This window comes from Caretta caretta, chromosome 14, assembly GCF_965140235.1.
Source record: "Caretta caretta isolate rCarCar2 chromosome 14, rCarCar1.hap1, whole genome shotgun sequence".
NCBI lineage: Eukaryota > Metazoa > Chordata > Testudines > Cheloniidae > Caretta > Caretta caretta.
Genome location: NC_134219.1, coordinates 33,712,234 through 33,735,761, shown reverse-complemented (window position 1 = coordinate 33,735,761; position 23,528 = coordinate 33,712,234). Strand labels below are relative to the sequence as shown.

At 50.2% G+C, this 23,528-nt stretch overlaps 1 pseudogene; it reads left to right on the top strand.

Annotated features, from left to right (window-relative positions):
* The first annotated feature begins 132 nt into the window (after nt 1-132).
* LOC142069076 (zinc finger protein RFP-like) lies at nt 133-20,319 on the top strand (annotated as a pseudogene).
* The last annotated feature ends 3,209 nt before the right edge of the window (nt 20,320-23,528 follow it).

Genomic DNA, 23,528 nt, shown 5'->3' with positions numbered 1-23,528 from the left:
CCCAAGCTATGCTGCAGCCCCCCCCAGCTTTGCAACCCCCTGTCACCCACTGCCTGCGTCCTCCCTCCCCCGTGCAGGTGCAACACCACCACCAGAAATGCACCAACAGAAAGATCACTGACCACAGCCCACTGTTATCAGCTCACCCAACCCCCCGAGCAGTCCAGGCAGGAGGCAGGCGGTGGGGAGAGAGTAGGCACTGCAGGGCACGGACACACACACACGCATGCATGCAACACTCTCACCCCGAGGACCTCATTTAGGGAAGACGAACCCAACCCACAGCTGACTGAGCTGGATTCCAGGTTCCCTCCTTCATCTGTAATGCCCTATCGGGCTGACCTGTCGCACTGGCCTCTCCCCCATTGGCCCTGGGCACTGTCAGTCTCAGAGTCCTGGTTTCTTCCCCTCTCCTTGCTTTGGGTGTTGGGAGAGGGATTGGGCAACAGGGAGCCAATCATGTTCTCCGGCAGGACATTTAAAAAAAAAAAAAAAAGCAGCCAAAAAAGCCCCCAAAGAAGCCACGTGAAAAACGCCCAGTTGGGGTTAAGCCACATCTTAGATCCCTGTGACACTGTCTGCAGGGAGCCATGGCTGCAGTGAATCCTCTGAAAAGCTTCCGAGATGAAGCGACTTGCTCCATCTGTCTGAGTTTTTATAAGGATCCCGTGTTTTTAGATTGCGGGCACAGTTTCTGCCAAGCCTGCATCGCCCAGTGCTGGGAGGGATCGGATACAGCTGTCTCCTGTCCTCAGTGCAGAGAGACCTTTCCCCAGAGGACCCTCAGGCCGAACAGACAACTGGGGAACTTTGTAGAAATAGCCAAGCAGCTGAGTTTCCAAACAGCAGCAGGAGAAGTTGGTGCAAGGTGCACCAGGAGCTTTTCAAACTCTTCTGTAACCAGCACCAAATGCTCATCTGTGTGATCTGCAGAGACTCCCAGGCTCACCGTACTCACAGGGTGGTCCCCACAGAGGAGGCTGCCCAGGCCTACAAGGTAGGAATCTGCTGTGCAGGGTAATTACTTCGGTTTGGGCATGTTTGCAATTTTTATTACAATAGCTTCTAAAGGCACCGAGATCAGGGCCCTTGTTGTGCGAGGCTCTGTACAAACACACAGACAGTCTAAACCAGTGGTCCCCAAATTTTTCCCCTCAGGCTCTCCCTTACCCTGGCTATGCCTCCCCACCCGCAGCTGCGGTTAGGAGCTGTGAGTGGGGCCACAGTCAGAGGCTGGGGCCACAGCTGTGGGGGTGTCTTGGGGTTGGAAGTGGGGCTGCCGGGAGTCGGGGGCTCAAACTGGGTTTGGGAGCAGAGCCAGGGTCAAGACTGGGGCTGGGAGTGGAGCTGGGGTAGGAGCCAGGGCCAAAGGGGCCATAGCAGATCTGAGTGGCACTCCCTTCCTGCCCCTTGTGGGGGCTGGTCTTGGCCCTGCCATGCTCCCTCAAATGTTCCTCCATGCTCCAGTTTGGGGACCACTGATGTAAACAGTCAAGATAGACAAAGGCTGGGGATTCTGAAAGGTACTTAAGGTGTCTATACCCCAGATTTAAGTGGCTAAATCTGGAGTTTAGGCACCTAAATGCCAGTTTTCGGCTCCACTGCAATCCCCAGAATTCCTGTAGGAGCCCAAAAAGAAAAGGAGTACTTGTGGCACCTTAGAGACTAACCAATTTATTTGAGCATTAGCTTTCGTGAGCTACAGCTCACTTCATCGGATGCATAAAAGTGGAAAATGCAGTGAGGATGTTTTTATACACACAGAGCATGAAAAAATGGGTGTTTATCACTTCAAAAGGTTTTCTCTCCCCACCCCACTCTCCTGCTGGTAATAGCTTATCTAAAGTGATCACTCTCCTTACAATGTGTATGATAATCCACTTTTATGCATCCGATGAAGTGAGCTGCAGCTCACGAAAGCTTATGCTCAAATAAATTGGTTCGTCTCTAAGGTGCCACAAGTACTCCTTTTCTTTTTGCGAATACAGACTAACACGGCTGCTACTCTGAAACCTGTCATTATGGGGGAGCCCAGACTCACTCAGTGCCTGTGTATTCAGGGTACAACTTCTTTCAGTGCCTGTGTTTCTGTCTCTGGGCATGTGCACAGCTGCCCCCCATGGCATCTGGCTGCCTGTCTCCTGGCCACACCCAGAGCAATCCATGAGCTGGGGAAAACCAGGCATTCTGCTTCTCTCCTCTACGGGGCCTGATCTGGTGGGCATGCTCGGAGACAAATCAAAGGAGTGGGAGGGAAACAGAGGCACAGAAGCGGCAGTGACTTAACCAAGCTCACAAAGCAGCTCAGTAGGAGAGCCAGGAATTAAACCCTGGCCTCCCCATGCCCATCCTAGTACCCTAGCCACTAGACCACACTGCCTCTCATCACTCCTGTCATGCAGTTCTCTACCGTCACATTACCAACATCTCAGCGCAGCTGCAGACTGGAGGCGTAGCGCCCCAGCTTGAGCATTTCACAGCTGATGACCGCTGCTTTCAGGCGAGCCTCAGGAAAATAACACATGGTCAGCAGTGTTCTCAAGGAGTTTGTTCTCTGCTACTTTCTGTCGCAGAAGGTGCCCTGAAAGATTTCTGTTTAAGAAACAAAGGTTAATCTGCGTAACTTTTTCCTCAAGGAAAAACCAGGATGATGAATTCCCGTTTTCCCGGGATGGTCACTTCGCTGCTCCTGAAGCAGAAATCATGGGCGACGGGTATGACGGGCCAGGGGAGGCACAGCCCTGCGTGGCCCCCTCCACCCCCAGACTCCCTCTTGCTTCCTGACGGGGATCTGCAGCTCTTCCCCCGTGGCTGGTCTGGGGGGGTCTCTGGCAGAAGGGGCTGGACTGGGGGTTAGCCTCCCTGAACCAGTGGCTCACGTCCTGCCCTTACAACCTTTGAAGTTTTGCAACATTCTAGGGCCCATGAAGCCCAAGTGGATTGGAACCTTAAAAAGCCTGTTGGACAGAGCAATCCCCTCGGGGCAGAATCCGCTGTGCTGAACGCCACGCTAGCTGTAAGGACAAAGTGGGCTGTAGTAGTGCCACAATAAGATTAAAGGAAGAAAATGGCTGATTCCCAGGACCATGTTGAACAAGCCCTTTCCCCTATGCCGAACAATCGAGTACAATATTTATGCACCTTGTGAGTGTGTTGGATTTTTAACCAGGAGTCTCTTTCTCCCAAGTGTTCATTAGGCACCGGAGTTTAATGTACTATTTTTTTTAAAAGTGTGTTAAACATTCTTACCAAAACTCCCTTCCCTTTAAGTTGCTCAGCTTTAACTCTCTGATGTCCAGCTTTCTTCATATAGTTTTCTCTGTCATTGCATGGGAGCAGGGCACCCTACCCTACACTGCTGCAAACTGGATACGACTTCAACCCTTTGCCCTGCAGCACTTGGAGGATTCGCTGGATGCAAACGGCTGTTCTAGACAGAGTCCCTAGGTCTCTATATTAGGTCTGGTGCCCCCAAAGGCCTCTCTCTTCCCTGGCAGCATGACATATACAGCATAGAAGGAAAGGAAGCAGGGCTGAGAATGGGGCCTGAGATGCCCAGCTGCCATGAAATGAACGGGAGCTGTGCTTTTAAATCCTCTCTGTGGCTCTGCAACACCTCACCCCCCGGGAATTACAGAAGAAGATCCTTCAAGCACATTTTCAAGAGCACCAACTGACTTTAGAGCCGAAGTCCCATTTGCAAAGGAGATTTAGGCCCGAATCCCCAAATGCACTTGGGTGTTGTGATGCTCAGCACTGCAATGCCTAACTTTTAGACACCTAGAAAATCACTAAGGACATAAGAACGGCTGCACTGAGTCAGACCAGTGGTCCATGTAGCCCAGTATCGTGTCTTCCAACAGTGGCCAATGCCAGGTGCCCCAGAGGGAATGAACAGAACCCGGCAGTTACCAAAGGATTAATTCCCTGTTGCCCAGTCCCAGCATCTGACAATCAGACAAGCCCTTACGGTTGCCGGCCTGTAATTGCCAGGATTTCCTCTGGAGCCTTTTTAAAAAAGCTGGCTTTCCATCAGCTATCCTCCAGTCATCTGGTACAGTTTGGAACAACAAATCCTGAATTAGGCATTTGGGGGGAGAGAGGCATCCACAAAAGCCAGCATGCTAGCCCTCCGGAGATACTGATGAGAGGGGTGTGTCCTAAGCCCCAACTCCCCCAGAGTTTGGTTTAGGAATGGGCCTGTCTCTGATCCACACCTGGGAACCCCTCTCCTGGAGTCGAGTGGCTTAGCTACCTAAGCTGTTTCATGCAAGATGGAGTTCTGCACCTGTGTTGCTCCGCACAACGTGGCCGGGGAAGAATCATAGAATCCTAGAATATCAGGGTTGGAAGGGACCTCAGGAGGTCATCTAGTCCAACCCCCTGCTCAAAGCAGGACCAATCCCCAATTAAATCATCCCATCCAGGGCTTTGTCAAGCCTGACCTTAAAAACTTCTAAGGAAGGAGATTCTACCACCTCCCTAGGTAACGCATTCCAGTGTTTCACCACCCTCCTAGTGAAAAAGTTTTTCCTAATATCCAACCTAAACCTCTCCCACTGCAATTGAGACCATTACTCCTTGTCCTATCCTCTTCTACCACTGAGAATAGTCTAGAACCTTCCTCTCTGGAACCACCTCTCAGGTAGTTGAAAGCACCTATCAAATCCCCCCCTCATTCTTCTCTTCTGCAGGCTAAACAATCCCAGTTCCCTCAGCCTCTCCTCATAAGTCATGTGTTCCAGACCCCTAATCATTTTTGTTGCCCTTCGCTGGACTCTCTCCAATTTATCCACATCCTTCTTGTAGTGTGGGGCCCAAAACTGGACACACTACTCCAGATGAGGCCTCACCAATGTCGAATAGAGGGGAACGATCACGTCCCTCGATCTGCTCGCTATGCCCCTACTTATACATCCCAAAATGCCATTGGCCTTCTTGGCAACAAGGGCACACTGCTGACTCATATCCAGCTTCTCATCCACTGTCACCCCTAGGTTGAAGACTTTCTTCATAACCATTAGCCTGGGGGTAGGGCACTCACCTTGTATGTGGGAGACTCCAGTTCAAGTTCTCCCTCTGCCTGGTGAGGAGAAGAGATTTGAATCTCCCACCTCTCAAGAGTCAATTGTGACATTGCCATGAGCACCGTCCTAGAGCAACTTGAGAGGGAGATGGAAAATCAATGGTAGTTGAGAACCCAACTTCATGAGACTTCTTTGAAAATCCCAGCTTCAGATAATGAAATCAGCACTGCAATGTATATAAATTGCACAGAGGACAGACTCCTTAGCAGGTTGACCTTCCCCTCCACCCCCAACATTGTTTTTCTTGCCTCAGGAACAAATTCAAACCCAGTTGAACACACTGAAGCAAGAGAGAGGAGAACTTCTGGAGTGGAAACAGGATGCAGAGACGCAAAGCCAGGAATATCTGGTAGGTCCCCATTGTTATGGTCCAGAAGTTACATCAGTCAGGGGTGATATTTCTCTCTGTGGGGAGAGTGTCAGCCCTTGTCTACACGCAGCACTGCTTTGATTTAGCTATGGCTACATCTACACGGCACACCGCTGGGGGCATCCTGTAGGGTATGTGTAGCTACACAGCACAGTGAGAAACAGGCTGTGTCCACACTGTCATGTGTAGCTACATGTGTGAATAAAAGACTCCAGCAGGGGGAGGCAGCGGAGCGGCCGGAGCCTTCCTCCACTCCCTGGAGCCTTTTCCTGTGGTGGGGAAAGGCTCTGGCACTGGGGACACAGCGGGACACTCAGTGTAGATGGGGGAGGCCCTGCTTGGGGGTGTATAGAGCCCTGTGTGTAGGGTTTATACCCAGAGGGTTCAGGCATATTGCGACTCTACTTGCTTAAGCCATGCCTCGCCATTTACACTGCTATTTATGCCCATGTTAGCGGGTGCATATAGTGTACGTCCTCTACACACCACCACAACATTTGTGTAGTACAGATGTACCTCAAATCACTTTTTAATGTAATGTCTTTGTTCTGGTGCAAGGCCCTCACAGGCAAACATTTTGAACCTAGTTTAATTTGACCCTAGTGTGGTGTGTAGGGTTCACCTTGTCCAGTTAAACTGAGATAAAATGTGCTAACTGGGAGCAAGGTCAAGCTCCGATCAGGGTTAGCTGTGATGTATTGGGGACCGAGAGACTTTGTCCGTTGGACCATATGAACTGGAACCATAAACTCACTGAACGTTAAATCTCACAAAATGAGGGTCAATCCATCCTCATGATTGTGTCCACCCATTATACACCACACCTGAACATAGCTATTCTGTGAACAACGTACCCTCATGTCTCAGTGTCTGTACTTTGACCCCTTAACCTCTTACCCCCAATCGGGGATATTGCAGAGTATGGATTCCTTACGCCTCTCGATCGGAAACCGAACTTCGCTCCCCTTGATAATCCGTACATTATTCCCTGGTATCCAGAAACGTCTACTCCAGGGGTTCTCAAACTGGGGGTCGGGACCCCTCAGGGGGTCGCATGGTTATTACATGGGGGGTCGTGAGCTGTCAACCTCCACCCCAAACCCCGCTTTTCCTCTAGCATTTATAATGGTGTTAAAAATATTCAAAAGTGTTTTTAATTTATTAGGGGGGGTCACACTCAGAGGCTTGCTATGTGAAAGGGGTCGCCAGTAAAAAAGTTTGAGAACCACTGTTCTGCTCTGTATCGTTCACGTTTTTTTTTAAACATCATCTTGATAACCTCAAGCACTTTGTCTCTTGTTGAGACACCCTTGCAGGGTGTGATCATGTTTATCTTTGTTTATCATCCCTCTGGGCTGATTCCTCCACTGGCTTCCAGTTTCAACTCAAAGCACTGATCTTATTCCCCACACATCCAGCTACAAACACTGATTTCAGGGGAGATTTTCAAAGGCACGTATGGTGATTAGGTGCTTAATTCACATGGACTGTCAGTAGGACTTAGGCACCCAGTAGCTGTTTTGTATCTCAGAAATCTTCCTCCTGAATCTCCACCAGGCACAACTGGTTTCCTCTGGGACAGTGTAATTAACAGAATGCCAGATGAAACATGCAAAAGCTGGAGAAGAAGCATTTTGCATGGTGTGTTTTGTAACTGGTGTTTTATGTGGATAACCAGCAGAACCCTTTCCTTCTTCAGTCTTCTCCACAACTCTCTGCCAATGTATTTCTGATTCTGAGTCAGACCTCCCCCCTTCCAACCTTTCTGCTATTGGAAGATTCTAGATGATCAACAGAATATACTAAGCCACTCAGACCTGAAAACTCATCATTTTAGAGAGATTGGGTGCCATTTTCAGAAGTGCCTAAGTGATTTCGGAGCCTAGGGTTAACAATTTTGCAAGTGGTTAAGGGCCAGATTCTCAAAGGTATTTAGGGGCTTAAAATGCAGGGAGAGCTGTCCTATTTTCAAAAGTCACTTTCAAAGAAACTTAGGCTCCTTAGCATCCAAAGTGACCTTTTGAAAATGGGAACTGGAGGCGTACGTCCCGAAGGCACTTCGGAACATGTTGTTCATTCAGGCCAGCTGAGAGACTGTCAGGCATATTCTCCTGAAATCTCAACCATGTGTTTGTAGTAGGTTGATATGAAAAGAGGGCTCTAAGAACTGTTCCTATCAGGGACATGGGGAGAGTCTGGGATGTCCAACTTTCTCATTGGTGAAAACCGGATGCTAAGCACTGGAACCTGCCCTGTGCCCTGCCGCCACTTTCCCTCGAGGCCCCGCCCCCCACTCCTCTGTCCCTCTCCCACTGTCGCTTGCTGCTCTCTCCACCTCCCTCCCCCTGCCAGCTGAGCAGAGCTCTAGGGGTGTGGTGGAGGTGACTGGGGCAGGGTGGGAGGGGGAGAGCCACGCTCCAGGGATGGAGGGGTGATTGGAGCGGGATGGGGGAGATGCCGGTACTTTTCTCCCGCCCATGGAGCCATCCCTGAGTGCTCCTCCAGGCTCCAGCAGCAGCTGCTGCTCTTCTCGCCCTCTGGTGGTGGAAGCCAGTTACTGTGGGTAACCGGACTTCTCATGTCCAGTCAGCAGTGCTGACCGGACACTGCCAGGTTTCCCTTTTGACTGGACTTCCCAGTTGAAAACTGGACATCTGGCAACCCTTGTCCTTGATCTGTCCTTTCCTGTTTGTGTCCCTTCATTATAGGGAAAGATAGAAGCTGAGAGGCAGAAGATCATGTCTGAATTTGAGCAACTGCGGCAGTTCCTGGATGAGCAAGAGCGACTCCTGCTGGCCCAACTGGAAGAGCTGGACAAGGAAATTGTGAAGATACAGGATGAAAATGTCACCAAACTGTCTGAAAAGATTTCCCGTCTCGGTGACTTGATCAGTGAGATAGAAGAGAAGTGTCAGCAGCCAACAAGTGAATTCCTGCAGGTGAGACAGTTAGAGACACCCAGATCCCTGCCCAGGGAAGGGAGAGATTCTGATTGATTAGCTTTGGAGTTTATTAAGTTCTTGGAGAGGTCCTACTCCACAATGGAGACTGTCAGTGTGTCCTTTAGCGAAGTGAGGGAAAACAAAATGTGACATTTCTAATATTTCCAATGTGGAAACAGTTTTGCTGTTTTAAAGGCAGATGGTTCAGGCCTTTTTGAGACATCCTGTGTAAGCCCCTTCATTTTCAGTTTAAACCAATTTTTACCAAAAAATTTCTGGGTTTTACAAAAAAGTATTATTGAGGTTTTTCTGATTTTCATCCTACTTTTTTATCATTCAAATATATACAAAAAACTTGTTTTATTAAGAAAATACAATACATTGCATGAGATCTCTGTATTCCGATAATACATTAGTCTGTGTGTATATGCAAAGCTGCCCGCTGAAGAAAGAGCGTATTGTTCTAGCAGATGCACACAATAAACCAACGGGCACGCACGCAAGCTCTGAAGTGCGTGTGCGTCTGAACCTACTGATAAATCACACACCCACCAAGTACACATTTCAAACTGTTAGTAGACAATGGGTTAAAGATTTGACGCACTAAAATGGGAAGAAAATGAAAATCTACATCAGAATACATTTCAGAACACAAGGAAGTATTCAAAAGGGTTAAAGAAACAACAACAGGAGAAAAGGATGAAGTTGAGCGTATGCGCTGCAAATGGTGCGGCCCAGTTATCGAAGGTGAATATTTATAGACTAATCGTTCTAAGCAAAGCTTTTGATATGGTCTCCCACAGCATTCTTGCCAGCAAGTTAAAGAAGTATGGGCTGGATGAATGGACTATAAGGTGGATAGAAAGCTGACTAGATTGTCGGGCTCAACAGGTAGTGATCGATGGCTCCATATCTAGTTGGCAGCCAGTGTCAAGCAGAGTGCCCCAAGGGTCAGTCCTGGGGCCGGTTTTGTTCAATATCTTCATTTATGATCTGGAGGATGGTGTGGATTGCACCCTCAGCAATTGCACCTGCAGATGACACTAAACTGGGAGGAGGGGTAGATATGCTGGAGGGTAGGGATAGGATACAGAGGGACCTAGACAAATTGGAGGATTGGGCCAAAAGAAATCTGATGAGGTTCAACAAGGACAAGTGCACTTAGGACAGAAGAATCCCATGCACTGCTACAAACTAGGGACCGAATGGCTAGGCAGCAGCTCTGCAGAAAAGGACCTAGGGGTGACAGTGGACGAGAAGCTGGATATGAGTCAACAATCTGCCCTTGTTGTGAAGAAGTCCAACAGCATTTTGGGCTGTATAAGTAGGGGCATTGCCAGCAGATTGAGGGACGTGATCATTCCCATCTATTCGGCATTGGTGAGACCTCACTTGGAGTACCGTGTCCAGTTTTGGGCCCCCCGCTACAAGAAGGATGTGGAAAAATTGGAAAGAGTCCAGCAGAGGGCAACAAAAATGATTAGGGGGCTGGAGCACATGACTTATGAGAAGAGGCTGAGGGAACTGGGATTGCTTAGGCTGCAGAAGAGCAGAATGGGGGAGGATTTTTTGATAGCTGCTTTCAATTACCTGAAAGGGGGTTCCAAAGAGGATGGATCTAGACTGTTCTCAGTGGTAACCAGATGCCAGAACAAGGAGTAATGGTCTGAAGTTGCAGTGGGGGAAGTTTAGGTTGGATATTAGGAAAAACTTTTTCAGTAGGAGGGTGGTGAAGCACTGGAATGGGTTACCTAGGGAGGTGGTGGAATCTTCTTCCTTAGAGGCTTTTAGGGTCAGGCTTGACAAAGCCCTGGCTGCGATGATTTAGCTGGGGAGTGGCCCTGCTTTGAGCAGGGGCTTGGACTAGATGACCTCCTGAAGTCCCTTCCAACCCTGATATTCTATGATTCTACACCAGTAACCTGTTTGTTCAAATGAAACGTTTTATTTGGGGATTTCAGATATATTGTTTTCTTAAACTCAGGGGGGCCCTTGTGCTTTGAGTTCTGTTTTAGTTCTGCAGCAAACCACAGGGATGAACAGAATTCAAAGCATTCATCTACTGAATACTTTTTCTCCCTGTCTTTCCATCCACCAAAACAAACCCCGATATTTAACCAGAAAACTTAATAGTTTTCTGCACTGATTTGCACCTGTTTTTATTGTGGTAATAAACACTGATAAAATCCCAGGAAAAATTAATTAAAATAAAAACTGAAAATGAAGGGCCCTAACGATATGAAAGCAATAAAAGGCACAACTCCACTTTCTAGGAAGTGAGAGATTAGGAAAGCAAAGTTCTTTGCAGGGCCTATTAAGAAATGAGAATGAATCCAGCTTCCAGAACTGCTGAGCAGAATTGCATACATGGAGAAAGGCAAACGCTCTGGACACAGCAGTTGCATGTGGCAGTCAAGGATTCATGCGTCTGATCAGTCTGTTTGAGCAAATGCCATAGAATTTAGAAGGAGAAAACCCACAGTCATGGTGTGTGCTTAGGGGTCCCATTCCATCGAAATCTGTGAATGGACTTTTGAAGTTGCTAACTGCAGAGAACTGCATCTCGAGCTCAACTAGGGATGGCAAAGCAAGTCCCCTGCAGAGCAGAAGCGATCCGCATCTTGTGGCACTTGGGACTGAACTCTTTCTCTTTTCTAGGACATCAAAAGCACCTGGAGCAGGTACGTGACTCCTTCCCACTCCCCCTCACGCGTCGTGGTGCTAGAAGGGGACTTTCCCCCCAGGGTCAGATTTTGCAGGGCATTTAGTCACCTGAGACGTAGCTAGGCACTTGGTGGGGTTTTCCAAAGCAGCTAAGCGAGTTAGGCACCTTCCATTGTGATCAGTGGCAGTTGGGAGCCTGACTTGGTTAGGTGCTTTTGAAAATCCCAGGAGGCACCTTTAAAAATCAAGCCTTAAGTGACTTGCCCAAGGTCATGCAGGGAGGCTGTGGCAGAGCAGGGAGTGGAACATAGGTTTCCAGAGTCCTACAGCAACCCCTTAACCACTGGAGCATCCTTTCCCATGAGATTAGGCCCTTCTCTCTGAGGGGCAGCCTGTGGACCCCTTACTCTCTTTAACTCCCATTGGAGGAGCTAGGCATTTAAAAACGCCAGTGAGGAGATAAATTGTCTCACCAGTGGGAGTTAGAGGCTCTCATTGAGCCCACAAGAGAGCAGCCTCAGGTAGCTCATTCTCAAGAAAGAAAAGATTTAGAGTGTTTCCCCCTTCCCCTCCCCCCAGGTGTGAGAAGGTGAAGTTCGAGAAACCAATGGCTGTGTCACAGGATGTGAGCGAGAGAGTTGGCGTCTCTTCCCAAAGAAATGTTTGTCTACAGGAGGCTCTGAAGAAATTCAGAGGTAACTTAACAGTTATTTGGGCTCATGATATGGCGATGGCACATCGAGATGTGCCTCTGACTGTGGAAGGAGATGGACTCTGGCCTATTAGTTCTCAGCTCGTCACAGCTAGACGTCTGTGGGTGGGATGGGGAGGGCTCAGGGCTGATGCCAGTTTGCCAGGCCTCCACTTGGATTGTCTCAGACCCAACCATGGGTGTCAAAATTGGCCACTCAGCATTTCAGAGACACACAATCGCCAGATGTTTTAGAAAATGTTGAATTTCACCTCCATGGCTGGGATTTTCCAAGGGACCTAAGGGATTTAGGCCCCATCTCTCTCTGACTGTCAATGGGAGTTGGCCACCACGTGGCCTCAGCCCTTTTGAAAATCCCAGACTCTGTACCTCAAGTTCCTCCATCTTGAAAAAGGAGGAAATAATGGCCAACCTACCTTGTTGTGCTAATTAGTGAATGCCACCGAGTGCTTTGAGATCGTTGGAGTAAGGCAGGAGATGGACGATATATTTTGGATGATGATTTCACTTTAGTTTGGTCTCACTGGAAAGGTCTCCCCATTCCAATCTGCCTCTCGTTCTGTGGTCTTTTCCTTTGGGCTGTCTCTCAGAATTACAGCACGGTTCCATGCCGTGCTGCGACAGCCATGTCAGCCCCAGGATATTAGACAGGGTGGGGGAGGACATAGCTTTTATTGGACCAACTCCTGTTGGTGACAGAGACAAGCTTTCGAGCTACACGGACCTGAAGAAGAGCTCTGAGTAAGCTCCAAAGCTTGTCTCTCTCAATCACGGTTACATTAATTAACGGTAGAAATGTCACCAGAGTCAAGACAACATGAAATCACCTCTCTTCCAATCCTTCCTTTCTCTTGAGACCCGGCCCTATGAACTGAGCTCAAATGCAGAGAGAAAGGGTATGGGCTAGATTCACAAAAGGACTTCGGGTGAGGGGGTCTACTTGCCATTTTAGGCGCCTCAGTCCCAGAATCAGACCACACTGGGATTCACAAAGACCCCCACTCAGCTGCAACCAAACCTTGTAGGTGCCTAAAATTACTCATCACCTCTATTTTTGCGGTAAAAGTCCCCTAGGCACCTATGTTTCTGCCTCTGTGCATTTGCACTGCAGTTCCAGTCCAGCTACCAAGACACCTGAGCCCCAGAGAGCTACACGAACTGGGGAAAGAAAGGGGTTCCTCCTCCTAACTCACCTACAGGGCCACAATCTCAAATGCCTGCTCTGAGCATGCTTACTGACTCAGGCCCTATATGTGAACTTACCCAAAAGAACCAGGCTCTAGGGAAAGAGGAGCTCACTTATAATGTATAGCTCTGTGATTAGGGTACTGACCTGGGATGTGGGAGATCCCCAGTTCCAATCCTCTGTCCCCCTGAGGGGAAGAAGGGATTCCAACAGGGGTCTGATATAGGCCTCTCTGTTGCCCCTTTTGAATCTGATCCACTGTGTATAAATAATTGAGCAGCAGGACAGGCTTCTGGGCATCCCTCCCAAGAGCGTGCTCTAACCACCTGGGACGTTCTCATGATTTCTCTCTGCCTCTGGCCCAATGAATTATTGATTATCCCCAGTGGAACCTCTCCCACAGGAGAGCATGTGGGCACCCAGTATCAGACAATCCTGCAGCCCAGAGATTAGGGCGCTCCTTGAGAGGTGGTAGATCCCATTTCAAATCCCTGCTCCCTCTGCGGCACAGGCTTGACTTGAACCAGGGGTCTCCCAAAGGCCAGCTGAGTGCTCTAACCACAGGGCTAAAAGTTACGAGCGAGGTGGGTTTCCTTCCCCCGCCAGGCTTCTTGCCAAAAAAAATGGCACAGGTGCCGGTCATCAAGAGAGGGCTCGCAGCTGAGAATCCCACGCCGAGGGAGGCGCCTACGGTGCTGCCCAGATTCGGTCGCCGAACTCCCTGAGGGGGCCAGGGCTTAGCACACCCCCGCACCTTGGCATTTCCCACTGGCTGGCGTAAGCAGGGAGTCGCCTAGCATGCTGGCTTTTATGAAGCTCATTCCAAGGCGCATCTCTCTCCCCATTCATGGTGCAGATTGCCTGGGAGCCTGACTCTGGCTTTGTGAATCACAGTGACTTTCTAGGTGCCTAAGCGTTGGGTGTTGTGATGCTAAGCGTCAGCTTGCCTAAGTTTCTTTGTGAATCCAGCCCCGTTTTCATGAGGCTATTTTCCTTCAAGAAAGGGGCAAATCACCTCTCCTCTGATCTTTTCTTGCTCTAGAGACCCTGCCCTATCAACTGAACTTTCTGATCTGCAAGGCAGAGAAAGAGGGTAAGTTTTCATAAGGATATTTTCCTACGACAATTATTAATTAAAATCTCCGGATTAATTTTTTAGAAGACACTTCTGAATTCAAACAAGAGAGGTTTCCACCAATACAGAGCTATGGATTCCAAGGTTAGAAGGAACCATTATATCATAATGGCCAGACTGGGTCAGACCAAAGGTCCATCTAGCCTAGTATCCTGTCTTCCGACAGTGGCCAATGCCAGGTGCCCCAGAGGGAATGAACAGAACAGGGAATCATCCAGCCCATCGCCCATTCCCATTTTGTGATGTATGAACGTGCACATACTATTTACAATTGGAAAGTAGGGTACATTTTTTAGGTCCAATAATCAGCCTTTAGGGCACATTCAGGTCACATTTTTCTGCTTCTCTCGGCAATTATAAGGACTAGAAATTTGCTCTATTTTTATTTTTTATAGGAAAGACAAGCTTCACTACTGGAAAACATCATTAACACAGAGTGCAGGTTGACCATCAGTGCCTTGTACTCTCCCAGAACATGAAAGGAACCCATATTTCAACCTCTGAAAACTGGGAAATAAAGAGTTAAGGAAGTGTCTCCCACCAGTTCCTGTGCTATACTTCCCTCTCACCCTAGCGTCAGGAGCATGGACTCGTGCTGGGCTCTATCCATCTCCAGCTGGTGGAAGGTCCCTTGCGGGGAGACCACGCTAAGGCCAGTACTGAACCAGGCAGAGAATCAGGACTGCAGCGGCAGTCAAAAAAGCAAACAGAATGTTGGGAATCGTTAGGAAAGGGATGGATAATAAGACAGAAAATATCATATTGCCTGTATATAAATCCCTGGTACGCCCACATCTTGAATACTGCGTGCAGATGTGGTTGCCCCATCTCAAAAAAGATATATTGGAAAAGGTTCAGAAAAGGGCAACAAAAACTATTAGGGGTATGGAACAGCTGCCATATGAGGAGAGATTAATGAGATTGGGACTTTTCAGCTTGGAAAAGGGACAACTAAGCAGGGATATGATAGAGGTCTATAAAATCATGACGAGTGTGGAGAAAGTAAATAAAGAAGTGTTGTTTACTTCTTCTCATAACATAAAAACTAGGGGTCACCAAATGAAATTTCAGAGTAGCAGCCATGTTAGTCTGTATCCGCAAAAAGAAAAGGAGTACTTGTGGCACCTTAGAGACTAACAAATTTATTTGAGCATAAGCTACAGCTCACTTTGAGCTGTAGCTTATGCTCAAATAAATTTGTTAGTCTCTAAGGTGCCACAAGTACTCCTTTTCTTTTTTCATATTTTTCAAATTAAGAGGCGATAGGTTTAAAACAAACAAAAGGAAGTATTTCTTCACGCAACGCACAGTCAACCTGTGGAACTCCTTGCCAGAGGATGTTGTGAAGGCCAAGACTAACAGGGTTCAAAAAAGAACAAGATAAATTCATGGAGGATAGGTCCAGGAATGGCTGTTAGCCAGGATAGGCCGGGATGGTGTCCCTAGCCTCTGTTTGCCAGAAGCTGGGAATGGGCAACAGGGGCTGGATCACTAGATGATCGCCTGTTCTGTTCGTTCCCTCTGAAGCACCTGGCATTGGCCACTGTCAGAAGACAGGTCCATCAGTGGCTATTAGTATCCTATCTTCCATGAATTTCTCCGTCAGTTCAAGGAGTATTGTCTCTCCCTGGAGGTTGGTGCTCCCTGTGGTACTGGGAACTGTCCCTTTAAGTGGTTTGACTTCCCAGACAGGAAGGAGGAGCATAGCAGAAGCTCTGTGATACAGAACCCTGGATAAAGAAGGCTTCATTCAAACATCATGCACCGAGCACGATTACTGAACACCACACTTGCAACCGTGTTGTGTCCCCATCCTTGTCCCATGAGCACCACTGGAAGCTGGGGAAGGGGCTCTCTTCGGATCTCACAGTTACCTATCTGGCCCCCCACAACAGCATCTGAATACCTGGCGTCTTTTATGCCCATTTGACAAAAAGGGAAGCTGGACTGCAGAGAGAGGAAGGGACATGCCTGAGGTCACACGGCGTGTCAGTAGCAGAGTGAGGAAGAGAGCCCGGAAGTCCTGGCTTCTAACCTCTACACAATGCTCCCTCCCCAAAATGTGTGTAGTGCATTGGATGACTGTTACACATCCCTCGGGTGTGGACATTCAGTGCCACCGAGAAGTTGAATTCCCAGTGCACCAGAGAGCCCAGTGTCTCTCTAGCAGGGCTGCTCGCTACTTTCTCCTGGTCCAAGTGGGTGGAGGGGTTCTCACCCCATGTGCTGTACTCTGGGGCTGGGGACTTTCCACCAGGAGATGAGGGATGAATAGGGCAGCATGGAAATGCATGAAAAGCTGAAGCTGGTGTCCCTGTTAACGTCCTCTGCCTGCTGCCTCCCCTGCTCTGTTCTGTTGCTGGATGTGGAGCACCCCCAGCAAGGGCGAGGGATCGGGGGAGGAGACCGAGATCCCCTCTGCCACGGATCCACAGGATTCGTGCTGCAGCCCCCGCTTGGGAACAGTCTCTGGGAGGAGCCCCTTCGATGGGCCAGACCCCCAACATCAGCCCCCTCTTCCTCCAGGGTAAGCCACGTGGCTTCACCGACTCCTTAGGCTGGACCTCTGGGCCTTCAGCTCTCCTGCCTCACAACATGAGCTGTGTTCAGTGCGTCCACCTGAGACCGACCCCTGCGGGAGCCCTCTGTGATCTCAGGGAGCAGCACAGCTCTGCAAGCACCTGCAATGACACTCAGCCACCGCCGTCACTGTCAAGCCCCTGCGGTTATTAGTCCCCTGCTCTGCACCACAGCACAGGAAGACCTTGGTTAGCTCAGAGAAATGAAGGTTACAGTATAGTCCATCCTGGGGAGCCGGTGCCCAGCCCTGCAGTGCAAACCCCGTGGTTCAAGCTCTGTCTCCCTGTCCATCTGATCTGCTTTCTCAGACTCCCAGGTGTGCCCCCCACCATAGGTGCTGATTCTGTAGGTGCTCCGGGGCTGGAGCACACATGGAAAAAAAATAGTGGGTGCTCAGCACCCACCGGCAGCCCCGTGGATCAGATCCTCCCCCTCCTCCCCTCCCACCCGCTGGTGGCCCTGCCAATCAGCTCCTTCCCCTCCCTCCCAGTGCCTCCTACCCACCATGATCAACTGTTCGGGCAGGGGGAGGAGCAGGGGCAGGAAGAGGTGGGGGAGGAGCAGGGGCAGGAAGAGGTGGGGTAGGGTGGAGACTTGGGGGAAGGGGTGGAGTGAGGGTGGGGCCTGGGGCAGAGCGAGGGTCAAGCACCCCCAGGAAGTCCGCTTCTTTGCCCCCCTACTGCTTCCTGCAGCCAGCATGTAACTTCCGCTTCACCCCTCCCCCACCTCTAGTCCTTTGTTCCCAAGCCGGGGCGATGCAGCTCAGCCACAGAGGCGGGAAAGGCCGTAGCTCTCCGGGTTGCTGATCGTTATGTTTCCATGTCCGGGCAATTGGATTTGCCATTGTCTGCTGAGGACCTCAGGCCCCAGACAGTGACATGGGCAGCTTAGCCTGCCCTGAGAGCAAACACTCCCATATCACCCACTGGGTAACAATGCTGCATATTGGGAAACTGAGGCACATACAGGCTTCATTAAAAAATTGCAAAAAATCCCAGTTTCTCACACCCTCCTGACAATACCTCCTTGATGCCTGGCGGGAACCATGGGGAATTTCCTGCTCAGCTTCAGCCAACAGGCAGCTCCCCAGGACTGACACTCAGGGCCCACCCCAGCCAGCCCATGGCTACTGGGGAGCCTGAGAAATGGTCCTAGCCTCCCCCAGGGCTGAGCTCTGCCCGTAAGGGTCTGTCTGCACTGCAGAGTGAACCCTGGGGCTCAGCACCCAAGTTAGCCTGGGCTGGGTGCAAGGAGCCATGCTGCTGAGCCTGACCTCACTTACTGGGTCCTCACGGGTGCTGCTGTGGCTCTAGGACTCTGGGAGCACATCCCCTGGCTGACCAGCTATTCTGAGTTTCTTTCCCAGTGATTCGTGGGGTACCCGGTCTGTCTTTCACGGGGGAATTGGGGAAGGCACTGGAGGGCTATTTTCCCTCAGGTCAAGCTGGCAGTGGCATTCGGGGGGAGGCTTTTCACCTTCCTCCGCAGCATGTGGCTGTGGGTGATGTGCCAGGATTATCTGGGGGTATCTCACCAAATCATTTCCCTGCATTGCGGGGGCCTCGGGCACTGGTGACCCTCGGGGCCTCCTCTTCTCTGCCTGTGGCACATCATAGCACGGTCGGCTGTAGGCTGTCAGGCTTTGGGCTAATATTGGTTGTTGGGTTAGGTGGGTGCTGGGTGGAGTTGGTGGCCTGTGATATACGGGGGTCAGATTAGATGACCTGATGGTCCCTTCTGGCCTCAGACTCTCTCACTCTCAGCACTGGAGTGGTTTAGCCTGCACAGAGGTGCCGACTTCCCCAGTTCCCAAGGGGGTGCTTGACCCTTGCTCTGCCCCGGGCCCCACCCCCACTCCACCCCTTCCGCCAAGCACCCACCCCTGCCCCATCTCTTCCTGCCCGGCTCCATTCTGCCCCCTTCCCCTGCCTCTTTCTGCCCCCACTCCTCCCTCTCCCCCCCCCCAGAACCTCCTGCCCACCGCTGAACAATGGATCCGTGGCAGGAGGAAGGCGCTGGGAGGGAGGGGGAGGAGCTGATCGGCGGGTGGGAGGTGCTTTGGGTACTTAACACTCTCCTCCTGCCTCTCTCTCCCCTCGTGCAGTGCAGGCCACTCCGGATCCAGACCTGGGGATTCCCTGTTCAGTCGTGTCCACAGATGAGAGTGTGATACAGAAATACCAAGACACGGGATATTTAGTGACACAGAACAAGTTTTACCCTGCTGCCTGTGTGCTGGGCTATAAGGGCTTCACCTCAGGGAGGTGTTACTGGCAAGTGGAGGTGGGGAACAAACGTAATGGGGTTTTGGGCATTGCCAAAGAGTCTGTGATACATGAGGGAGCGAAAAGCCGTACACCAGAGGACAGGATCTGGGCTTTGCAGAGTACAGAGAATGAGTACTTGGCCCTCACCTCCCCTGAGGCTGCTCTGGCCCTACCTCATAGCCCCAGTAACATTGGGGTTTATCTGGATTATGAAGGGGAGGAAGTTACATTTTATGATGTTACATCTTCTGGCAGAGAGACGATCTTTACTTTCACATCCTCTTTCCCTGGGAAGATCATCCCCTTCTTTGGGAGCCGGCGTGTAGAATTTGAGTTCACTGGTAAGCATACCGTTATGTGTTCACTGGCCGACATATTGTTAATCCCTGTGACAGAGGAGTAGGGATCACTCAATATGAGATATTTAAAGTAGAGCAAAGACATAGGTAATATATAAATTACAGCTATCACACTTTGCCATTCTAATCACAGTCTTGCCAGCCTGAAGCATTCAAAAAGTGTGTCAGGCCCCCCAGAATCATGAGATTGGCGGAAACATCTTTTTAAATATTGTGTCATTTTCTTTGCCTTCTGGTTTCCCAGCTTTTGGGGTGTTCTTGTTTTCGATTTTCAATCTTTGCTACACAAATGTGAAGGCAGGAAATGTATCTGTAGTATAATCTGAGGTTGCCTTGCAATCTACCTACTCCAGCTGCTGGGACTTTAAGAAAAACACCAAGTGCTGCGAGACTCACAATAAAATGATGAGAGAGGACAAGACTTACTTGTTTAGCATTATACTGGTGACAGGAGTTTCCCGACCCTCTTACATGCCTGTCTCTGTAACTCTGTGATCCTCCAGGCACACAAAAACTGGCCAACCAGGAGCCACTCTCAGGGTCACAGCAGAGCCTGCCTCTGGTAGAGCAGGTCTACACTTAAAATACTGCAGCAGAACAAATGCACTGGTGCTGCTCCGCCGCTGTAATGCTTAAGTGAAGACGCTCCTATGCCAACAGGAGAGCTTCTCCCATCAGTGTAGTTAATCCACCTCTGAGAGGCAGTAGCTATGTCCAGGGGAGAAGCTCTCCCATCAACGTACCGCTGTCTACCCCAGGAGTTCAGTCGGTACGACTGCGTTCACTGAGGGGTGTGGATTTTTCACAGCCCTGAGCGATATGGTTCTACCCATGGAAGTTTATAGTGTAGACCTGGCCTAAGTTCTGACTCATTTCAGGTCATCCATCAAAGTCCTCTGCTCTTTACTTCTGAATATAAAAACCATAGTGGGGTTTCCCTCTCCCTCCAATTCCCCAGCTCAATGCTCCTATTTTGCTCTGTTTCGTTATTTGGATGCTGTAGATTCAGATGAGTAAATTCACAGAATAAAGTTTATTTCAATCTTCTGGTCTTGGACTTTGTCACAAGGGTACTAGATCTGTACGGCTCTGCCCTGAAAGGCTAGACAGACCCACCAGCAAATGCCTTGAAGGGGCTTGAAGAAAAGCAGCTGGGTAACTTTAAGCGAAAGCTCTAAAAGCAAAGCTTGAGGAAAGAGTAAATAAAATCAAAGCATCAAGCGATGCTTTCCTCAGGCAAGAAAAGAAGCAACAACATCCTCGCTGTGAAAGAAATCTGTTGGCAACTTCCAGCTGCCGAGGAACAGAAGGAAACTGGCAATAAAGTAGCCAGCTCACGTTATCAACTGCAGTAATATTATGGGCTGGCACCTGGCCGCACCATGGTGCTGCAGCAGCGTTTCTTTCCCAAACCAAATTATCCCTTTTTCTTTAAGTTCACATTCGCAGTCTGAGGGGCTAGAAACCTGATCCACCACCTGAGGGCAGAGGGAAGGGTCAGGGGTACAAATCTGGAGTCATTTGGTCAAGGGGTGCGTGAGATGCAGCCCCTCCCAACACGAGCTGTTTCCAAAACTGAGCTAGGCTGGAATACCAGCAGAATCCTGGCCAGGGCTGGGTGAGGGAGACTCCCAGCACACCCTGGAGCCGGCCCGGGGCTGGAAGGCAGAAGAACTCAATCTCTTCTGCGGCGGTTTCTCAGCAGTTTGTCTTGGCTGAGGCATCGCACCTTGGGGGAGGTACCTGTGCTTTGCAGATGTGGTAAGAGGCTGCAGAAGGTGAACTCAGACAAAGCTGGGACGATGTTTCATGGATTCCGAGGCCGGAAGGGGCCACTGTGATCTTCTAGACCAATTTTCTCGTCTCCTGTGTCACACAGGCCACGGCACTTACCCCAAATAATTCCTAGAGCATCGTTTTGATTTTTTTTTTCTGAATTTGATTTAAAACTTATTAGTGACAGAGACTCTGCCACGCCCCTTGGCAAATTGCTCCAGTGCTTAATTACTCTCACCATTAGAAACGTACACCTTCGTGCCAGGTCTCCGTCAAATACAGCAGACCCACACCTCAATCACTGAACCCCGCGGCCTTTGGAAATGAACCTACCAGCTCAAGTAGCCCCACAGGCCAGTGGTGCATGGCCCAGCTGCACAACACTGAAACAAGGGTGCAGTTGATTCAGGCTTGGAGCATGGCCTAGACACCCAGCCCGGGGGCTGGGGGCAGGGGAGGTAGCTGAGAATAGGTCGGCTCTGTGCATGTCCCAGGCACACAGCAGTGCGAGCAGGCTGAGAGAGCCGACAGCCGGCCAACTTGGGGCATAGCAGACACACAGCGCTGAGAACGTGCAGAGTTGGGGCATGACATGGACATAGCACGGACTGGGGCGGGGGGAGCTGCAAACAGTCATGCCTAGTGCATGGCAGAGACACGCGGTGCTGGAAGTGGGGTGGGAGCAGCCACGCTCTGTGCATGGTGCAGACATGCAGCGCTGATAACACAGAATCAGCTGAGACTGGGGTGGCTGATGAGAATGGGCAGGCTCAGTGAATGACACAGACTCTGTACCTCAGTTTCCCCATCTGTAAGCTAGCTGGGCTCTTCCAGGGCAGGGCAACCTCGTTTGGCTTGCTTGGAGGACAAGAAATAAGTTTGTGTTGTACAGGGCTCTGGCGGGGGTTCCACGTTCACAATCGCCCCCTGTTGGGAAGTGAGGGGAGGGCGCGGTGGGGTGCATCAGAAAGGAGGACACTGCAGGGTTGTGCTTGGCGAGACGAATTTTGGATGATCTTCCTGTGGCCTTCACTCAGAGTAGCGAGGAAGGGAAATTGCATCTTGTTGCAACATTGTATCCCTCTGCAGAGCCATCCTTGGAACCAGACGGGTCCCCAGCGGTGCTCCAGTCACTGCCCGTTTCCCACCATGGTTACATTACATGTTCTGGGCCCAGGTGGCTGCTTCTCCGAGGCCCCCTCAGTCTGTCCCAGGATGCCCCCTCCTGCAGCTGGAATAGACAAGGGAGCTGGGAGACTCTGTGTAACCCCTTACGTGTACAATGCAGGGGTCCCAGTACCAGTTCCCCTCACATACACTTTCCTGGGCCATTGGTCCTATGCCCTGACCTGGGGTGAATCTCTCTCTAAAGGGGAAAGAGGAGCTCTGTTTGCACAGTCCATTGAGTCCCTGACCTCTCCGCTGAGCCTCGCACAGAGGGGCACGATCAGTGGAGAGTTTGCTGGTTACCTCGGCGTGTGATGGAGACGTCTACACCCCGAGAACCAGGCTGAGATCCCAGCGCATTTCATGCAGCCCCCTGAGCAGCTCCCCAATGGACTTTCAGCCACTGGCCACATGGGCAGGATTTGGGTTATTAAACTGAAACAGACCAGCCAGAAAGAAGCATCTTTACTTGGTCCCAACCCCAAGGCTTTGTCACTCACTTTGTTTCTCCCCAGAACAAGGGGTTGGGGGATGGCTGAATCTTTCTCAGGTGCCTCTCTGAAGGGAATCCAGAGAGAACTAGGTCAGATGTAAGTCGAGCAGGGGAAAAGAGGGGAGGTGGGCAGTGGGGCCAAGAAGATGAGCCCAGGAAACTCCTGTTTACAGATTGGCCTTAAGATGTTTGTTTGGGCCTGCAGAGCTATGTCTTGCTGCCCCATGGCTGTTCACTATTGCCTAGTCTTTCTAAGGCTGCCCTGCAGATGGATGGACTAATGATTTTGCATCTGCCCACACAGTGCTCACTAGGGCCTCACTGGTGTAACTGTTCTCTCTTTTCCCCTAGCTTTCTAATGAGTTTGTCTTTTAAAAATGCTAGCATCCTAATGGGGATTTTCTGAGCTGTAGCTGACACTAGAGATTGACAACATTAGCTCCAGCATTTAGTCAAGCTTGTCCCTGTGAATTTCACAGCACTCCTAGGGCATGCTGGGTTACAATTCTTACCATAGCCTGCAGGGGCTGTAACTTTAACTATGGCCTGATTCCAGCTCAGCAAATGTGAGTCTCTTCCAGGGTGTAGGGAAAGCCCAGTGTCTACTGCATACAGAGTTTGCGTCCCCAGCAGAGGTTGCATGGGATCCAGGAACTGCTCACCCTTACCTTAACCTGTCTGCGGATCAGAAAAGTGTCAGACATGAACACACATGACAGGACCTGCCCAACAATTCTGAGAGATTTAATTCTGTTGTGTGCACTGGGCTCTGAAGGATTCCTGGCAGGGA